General features: G+C 48.4%; 2 pseudogenes across 2 annotated transcripts; both read left to right on the forward strand.

Annotated features, from left to right (window-relative positions):
* The first annotated feature begins 4,183 nt into the window (after positions 1-4,183).
* On the forward strand, positions 4,184-6,438 carry LOC116537201 (annotated as a pseudogene). Its single transcript, XR_004263019.1, has one exon. The product of XR_004263019.1 is annotated as a ubiquitin carboxyl-terminal hydrolase BAP1 pseudogene (transcript).
* A 126-nt stretch (positions 6,439-6,564) lies between these two features.
* Positions 6,565-7,709, forward strand: LOC116537202 (annotated as a pseudogene). The gene has a single exon (XR_004263020.1). The product of XR_004263020.1 is annotated as an uncharacterized LOC116537202 (transcript).
* The last annotated feature ends 410 nt before the right edge of the window (positions 7,710-8,119 follow it).

Consider the following 8,119-nt stretch of genomic DNA (forward strand, 5'->3'; position numbering starts at 1 on the left):
GGCTCATGCCTATAATCCCAGCACTTTGGGAGGCTGAGGCGGGCTGATCACCTGAGGTTGGGAGTTCGAGACCAGGCTGACTAACACAGCGAAACTCCGTCACTACTAAAAATACAAAAATTAGCTGGGTGTCGTGGCACATGCCTGCACTCTCAGCTACTAGGGAGGCTGAGGCAGAAGAATCACTTGAACCCGGGAGGCAGAGGTTGCAGTGAGCCAAGATCACACCACTGCACTCCAGCCTGGGCAACAAGAGTGAAACTCCATCTCAGAAAAAATAAAGAAAGACAAAAAAATGCTTTGGAAGGTGCTAGTGAAATATAACTTCCTTTTGTATTGCAGCATTTAATACAAGGTTTTAAAATAGGAGGCAAACAAAAAATATTTACTGATTGAACAACCCTTGTAGCTGGAAAACCTCCCACCCAAAAGCAGAGCATATCAGTTTATTCAGACTAGATTTTCTGTTCCTGAACATTATCGTGCTCTGATTTTGATCCCTAAGGCCTGAAGATGGACCTTCCAGGATGGAATCACCTCCTGCTGTCATTCCCACCAATTTTTTCCCCCACATGCAGTGGAACCTGGGACTTACTTTGAGGTGTAGCCAATAGCCCTCATCCACAGTTTCTCTCTTCCTATAGAGCTTACATAGCATTCATGTGACCATAAGCCCATCCCTCAAATGCTGGCCTTACACTTGCTGCTGTGGTTGAACCCCAAGCTTTAGTCTGGGATGAGGGTAACTGTCTCGTTGCTATCCAACAAGTACTGGGTAATTTCCTAGGATTTTGAGAGGGAAATGTGCAATCTGCCACGTGCTATGAGCTCCTTGAAGACACCAGGTCATTAAGTACCAGCCCTTCCTATTTCTGGGTTCTTTAGAATTGAGCAACGTCCTTTTCACACACAAAGAACATCAAAAATTATAACACCTTATTAAATGCTGAGCCCGTTTGCAGAGGCTTCAGCAAGAGACACAGCGCATTCAATTTTTGCTTCATCACGCAGTTTGGAAAGCACTTTCTATAAATACTCAAAAGGTACATTTTAAGTATACCTTAACATTTCATGTAATTAGAACTCAGTTTAAATTCTAACTAAAATATGCAAAGAGCCAAAGCGTGCCTTTAAGATGAGATACAATATTACTATCATTTTCTCGACTGTACCAGTTACTCCATGCTGGGAAGAATCTAATCCAAAATCAATTCTCATCATGCAGGAATCATCAAGCAAACTGACATAAAAACTGTCATTAGGAGGATAAATAATTTTGGAGAACAAAAACTTCATTGAAGTTGTGTAGCTTCTCTGGGGAAAAGGTAAAAGTCTGTTTCCGGTTGACCCGGTCTGCCTGGAATCACCCATGGTTTGGACACAGATGCCACGCACTCTCTCAGCTCAGTGAACATTCATAATAACAGTAACAAAGCATTATCATTAGAAAACTCTTTACAAAGTATGTGTAATCACATCTGATCTTACAGCAACGCTATGACATCCGTATCATTATCCCCATTTTAGAGCTCAGAGAACAAAGTGAGAGGTCATGAGACTTGCCCAGTATTACACAGCAAATTTGTTCATTCATTTAATAAATATTTATTGAGAAATCACCATGTACCAGCATCAAGATACATACTGGGGGACAAGAGAAGAAGAAGAAATTTTCTCTGTCTGAATAATATTTGGAGACATCAAACTATGGGATTCCTTGCTGCTGTCTCTCCTCTTTCCCTGACCTTCTCCTTTCTCCTTTAAGCAAGGCTAATTCACCAGCTCTGAGCCCACAGCCCCAGCGGTAACATTTGGCAGGGAAAAACAAAAGTAGCTCATATGGCTTCTGGCTCTAATGTTCCAAAAGCCTAAATTCTTAGCAAAACCTTGAACAAAAAAAAAAAAAAAAAAAAAAAAAAAAAAAAAAAAAAAAAAGAGTGTGTCTTAAAGAAACTTAAAGAATTTTTCCCAGACTAGACCAAGGTTCCCTGAGTACTCAGAGGAAAAGAGAACAAGAGGAAGACAAGATCTAGGGGTCCTGGGAGAAGAGGGGGCCTGTGCCTCCTTCCCAATAGTGCCACCAGGGAGGAGGATGCCCTAAAGGGGAAATGGCAGTGTGTTTGTCTAAGCTTCCTGGAACCTAGCCTCATCTGTGTAGGTAGGAGTAGCAGAGAGTCAAGTCATTTGTTAGGACCACAAACACAGAGACAAAGGATGGCTCCACAATTGACCTGTTTGGACTGATGACCCTGTCTCATAGGACCCTGGAACTAGGGGACACGTCTGAGGTTGGGGACTCCAAATGGAAATAAAAAGTTGAATATAGAAAATAAAGAGATACTTTAGTCCTAATGCACCTCTGTTTATGGTCCGAAATCATACCAACTACTCAACGAAAATTAGTGGAGAAGGAAGCCTCATTTATAGAAAGGTAGCATAATTTCCCAGTCCGTTGGCCTTCTGCAAATAACTAAAGCTGGTCACAGTGGCTTATACCTGTAGTTCAGCTACTCAGGAGGCTGAGGCAGGAGGATTGCTTGAGCTTGGGAATTTGAAACCAGTCTGGGCAACATAGTGAAACCCATTTGTAGAAAAATAAAATAATACTACAATATTACCTGATGCCTCTGAGGAGCGCACAGAATTTGCAAGGGAGCTGAAATTTGGAAGAAGGAATTGGCACCAGGTGAGTCCCCCCTCTTTGTGGCTTTTGTCCAGAGGGCTGCTGTGGTCATGACATGGCATGGAGTGGCTTCCAAAAGGAAACTTGTCATCTCTCTGGCCAGAGGAAAGACGAGGCAGGGCATCCATGGCCACAGAAAAGTAAGGGAACATTCCAGAGAGAAGAAAGCCAAAGAAGAGGTGCCCAGTGTCACATGCAACTCTGCCCAGTCACTGGCCGGCTTCTGAGTCACAAATATGAGGGCAGGCTGCAAACATCACAGCTTTAAGAACTGAGGGTGCTGGAAACTGAGCTGAGATTTGGGCCACAGCCTAGCTACTATAACCATGCTCAATGAAATAAGGGAAAATATGCTCCCAATGAAAGAAATCATAGCAGAAGAGTAGAAAACATAAAAAAGAACTAAAGGGAAACATTAGAACTGAAGAAGACAATATCTGAAAATTATAAATCCACTGGATGGGCTTAATATCAGAATGGATATGACAAAGGTCAGTGACTTTGAAGACCAAAAGAAATAATTATCCAATTTGAAGAACAGAGGGAAAAAAGATTGAAAAAAAAAAAGAGTCAAAAGAGCCTAGGAAACAATGAAATAATTTCAAACAGTCTAACATACCTCCAGAAAGTAAAGATAAAGGCAAGGGGACAGAAAAATATTTAAGAAACATTGGTTAACATCACTTCCAACTAGCAGTCCCTATTCTTTTGCTTTACCTCCCTATGGAGAGAGACCTGGGATTCAGACTTGCTTTGAAGCTTGGCTATTATTCCCCACAAATTTGATGAAAATCATAAATTTAAAGATTCCAGATGCTCAGCAGACACCAAACAGCATATATACAAAGAAAACTAAAAGTATGTTTAGGCACATCACTGCAAAAAAAAAAAAAAAAAAAAAGGAGAGAGAGAAGAAACATTAAAAATAAAAGTCTTGACAGTAGCAGCAAGAAAAACACAACATATCACATAAAGAGTTTGAAAAAAAAAAAAAAAGGATTCAAATGCCAGCAAATGTATCAGAAATCATGGAGAGGCCGGGCGCGGTGTCTCGCACCTATAATCCTGGTACTTTTGGAGGCCAAGGCAGGCGGATTGCTTGAGATCAGGAGTTCAAGGCCAGCCTGGCCAACATGGTGAAACCCCATCTCTACTGAAAATACAAAAATTCGCCGGGCATGGTGGCATGTGCCTGTAATCCCAGCTACTCGGGAGGCTGAGGCACAAGAATCATTTGAACTTGGGATGTAGATGTTGCAGTCAGCTGAGATAGTGCCACTGCACTCCAGCCTGGGCAGCAGAACAAGACTCTGTCTCAAAAAAAGAAAAAAAAGGAAAGAAAAGAAAAGAAATCATGGAGGATAGACCACATCAACCCAGAGCTCTATATCCAGTGAAAATACCCCTGAAGAATGAAAGTGGCAAGAAGATGGGTATGGATAGCATGAAACTAAGAGAATCTGAAAAACATACCTACACTAAAAGAAATGCTGCCTGGGCCTGTTGTCTGTGTGGGGTGCTGAGGGACCCCAGGGGCAGTGGGGACTCCCGGTGGGGGCTGCAGTGGGGCGGGAGGACCTGGACATGGCACTGAGGGGCCACCCTGCAGGAAGATGAATAAGGGCTGGCTGGAGCTGAAGAGCGACCCCGGCCTCTTCACCCTGCTGGTGGAAGATTTTGGTGTCAAATGGGTGCAAGTGGAGATCTATGACCTTCAGAGCAAATGCCAGGGCCCCGTATATGGATTTATCTTCCTGTTCAAATGGATCGAAGAGCACCGGTCACGGGGAAAGGTCTCTACCTTCGTGGATGATACATCCATGATTGATGACAATATTGTGAATAACATGTTCTTTGCCCACCAGCTGATACCCAACTCTTGTGCCACTCATGCCTTGCTGAATATGCTCCTGAACTGCAGCAACGTGGACCTGGGACCTACCCTGAGTCACATGAAGGACTTCACCAAAGGCTTCAGCCCTGAGAGCAAAGTATATGCGACTGGCAATGCCCCAGAGTTGGCCAAGGCACATAACAGCCATGCCATGCCCGAGCCGCGCCACCTCCCTGAAAAGCAGAATGGCCTTAGTGCAGTGCGGACCATGGAGGCGTTCCACTTCATCAGCTATGTGCCTATCACAGGCTGGCTCTCTGAGCTGGATGGGCTGCTACCCCATTGACCATGGGTCCTGAGGAGAGGATGAGGAATGCACAGACAAGGCCTGGCGGGTTACCATAGAGCATATCGGCCTTGCCACTGCCAGAGAGCCCTACCACAACATCCGCTTCACCCTGATGGCAGTGGTGCCTGACTGCAGGATCAAGTATGAGGCCAGTGTGCACGTGCTGAAAGTGAACTGTCAGACAGTACTAGAGGCTCTGCAGCAGCTGATAAGAGTAACACAGCCAGAGCTGATTCAGATCCACAAGTCTCAAGAGTCATAGCTGCCTGAGGAGTCCAAGCCAGCCAGCAACAAGTCCCCGCGGGTGCTGGAGGCAAACAGGGCCCCTGCAGCCTCTGAGGGCACCCACACAGATGGTGCAGAGGAGGGGGCTGGTTCATGCACACAAGCCCCAACCCACAGCCCTCCCAGCAAACCCAAGCTGGTGGTGGAGCCTCCAGGCAGCAGCCTCAATGGGGTTCTCCCCAACCCCATTCCCATTGTCCAGCAACTACCGGCCTTTCTAGACAATCACACTATGCCAAGTCCCCCATGCGGGAGGAAGAAGACCTGGCGGCAGGTGTGGTCTGCAGCCGAGCTCCAGTCCACCCACCCTAGTAATACTCAGATGATGAGGACGACTATGAGGGTGATGGGGAGGATGACATGCAGAACACCAACTCTGCCATTAGGTATAAGCAGAAGGGAACAGGGAAGCCATGGGCATTGGGTGGTTCTGCTGATGGGCAGCTGTCAGCTGAGAAGCTCAAGGAGTCCCAGAAGGACCACTGAATTCCTCTGTCCATCAAGACTAGCAGCGGGGCTGGGAGTCCAGCGGTGACAGTGCCCACACACTCGCAGCCCCCGCTCACCCCCAGCAACGAGAGTACAGATACGGCCTCCAGATTGGCAGTGCTTTCAACTTGCCACAGCGCTCGCCCATTCACTCAGCCAACCCGACACAGCCCTCTAGCCCTGTCACCTCCCACATCTCGAAAGTGCTTTTTGGAGAAGATGACAGCCTGCTGCGTATTGACTGCATCCGCTGCAACAGTGCTGTCCGTGATCTGGGTCCTGTCATCAGCACAGGCCTGCTGCACCCGGCTGAGGGTGGGGTGCTGAGTCCCCTGGTGCTGACAGAGGTTGGGAAGGGTTCCTCACCCTCCATCAGACCGATCCAAGGCAGCCAGGGGTCCAGCAGCCCAGTGGAGAAGGAGGTCATGGAAGCCACAGATGGCAGAGAGAAGACGGGACTGGTGAGGCCTGGCAAGCCCTTGAGTGGCAAGAAGTACTCACCCAAGGAGCTGCTGCCACTGCTGAAGTGTGTGGAGGCTGAGATTGCAAACTATGAGGCATGTCTCAAGGAAGAGGTGGAGAAGAGGAAGAAGTTCAAGATTGATGACCAGAGAAAGACCCACAACTACGATGAGTCCATCTGTACCTTCATCTCCATGCTGGTTCAGGAAGGCATGCTGGCCGACCTAGTGGAGCAGAATATCTCTGTGCGGTGGCGCCAAGGGGTCAGCATTCCATAAGCAGCGGAAGCCTGACCGGCAGAAACGCTCTCACCCCTGCAAGGCCAAGCGCCAGTGAGGACTGCTGGCCCTGCCTCTGCAGCCCACTCTTACCGCGTGGCCCTCACCAGGGTCCTTCCCTGCCCCACTTCCCCCTTTCCCAGTATTACTGAATAGTCCCAACCAGAGAGCCCAGGCCCTGGGAATGGGAGGAACCTGGCCATATTCCCTGCATTGTGCCCTGAGGCCTGGCACAGAGAAGATCAGTCCCTTAGTGCTCAGGAGGCAGCATCTGGAGTTGGGGCACAACCAGGTACTGTAGCTTCTTCCCCAGCTGGCTGTGGAGCAGCAGGACCTAGCCCTTCTGCCTGGGCAGCAGAATATATATTTTACCTGTCAGAGACATCTATTTTTCTGGACTCCAACCCATCTTGCCACCACGTTGACATAGGTTCCTTCCTGACTGTGCTTTCTTTCCTAACAGCTGTCCTGGTTGGCCCAGGTCCTTGTATCATGCCAGGGTCACAACTACAGGGTCCCAGCTGGGGGCCTGGGTGGGCACTGGGCCCTGCTGCTCTAGCCCCAGCCACCAGCCTGTCCCTGTTGTAAGGAAGCCAGGCCTACCCTCTTCATTCCTCTTAGGAGAGTGCCAAAAACTCAGGGACCCAGCACTGGGCTGGGTTGGGAGTGGGGTGTCCCAGTGGGGGTTGGGCGAGCAGCCTGCTGGGATCCCGTGGCCTGAGCGGGGCATGTGGGAACTGTTCAGCACACTGTGAACTGTCTTCCTTGTTCTAGCTAGGCTGCTCGAGATTGCTCTCCACAGCAAGGTTCTAGGGCTTTTTGCCTTCAGTGTTGTGGCCCTAGCTATGGGCCTAACTTGGACTCCAGGTCTCTGTCTCTGGAGCTTGGAACTCAGAGGAGACTCTGCCCAGCCCCTCAGTATTACCATGTCTCCTTCCTCTGAGGCGTAGCAGAGACAGGGCTGCTTGTAGGAAGCTGGCACCACTCAGCTCTCCCTGCTACTCCAGCTTCCTCAGCCTCTGCAAGGCACTCAGGGTGGGGGGGCAGCAGAATCAAGACAACCAGTTGGAGCCCTGTGTTCCAGAGGGCCTGATGCCAAGGGGTAATGGGCCCAGCACTGCCTCTGGAGCCCAGGCCCCAACACAGCCCCATGGCCTCTGCCAGATGGCTTTGAAGGTGTTCCAAGCAGCCCCCTTATCTGTACATAGTGAGTGAGTGGGGATGCTGGCAGGTGTGACAGCTGCCTCTGGGCAGAGCACAGCCTGACCCCTCTAGCCCCTGTAAATACTGGATCAGTGAATGAATAAAACTCTCCTAAGAATCTCCTGAGAAAAAAAGAAGAAAAAAAAAAAAAAGAAATGCTAAAGTTAGTTCTTCGGTCCCACAAGAAATGACACCAGGGGAATGCAGATTGTTGTTATTTCAGTTAAGCAGATATAACATTCCCTTGCTGAGTGTGTAACGCAGATAGAAGTGATACATGTGACAATTATTGTATAAAGAATGGAGGCTGGCAAATGGACCCCAATGGTTGCAGCATTTTACTTTCTGTAGCAAATCCTACAACTCTGAGTAGCTAAGGATGTTTCTTCAGTCAAAATTTAGACAAGAGGCCGGGCATGGTGGCTCCCGCCTGTAATCCCAGTACTTTGGGAGGCTGAGGAGGGCAGATCACTTGAGCTCAAGAGTTCAAGACCAGGCTAGGCAACACTGTAAAACCCTGTCTCTACCAAAAAAAA

This window comes from Sapajus apella, unplaced genomic scaffold, assembly GCF_009761245.1.
Source record: "Sapajus apella isolate SASKATOON/1434 unplaced genomic scaffold, GSC_monkey_1.0 scaffold107, whole genome shotgun sequence".
Taxonomy (NCBI): Eukaryota; Metazoa; Chordata; class Mammalia; order Primates; family Cebidae; genus Sapajus; species Sapajus apella.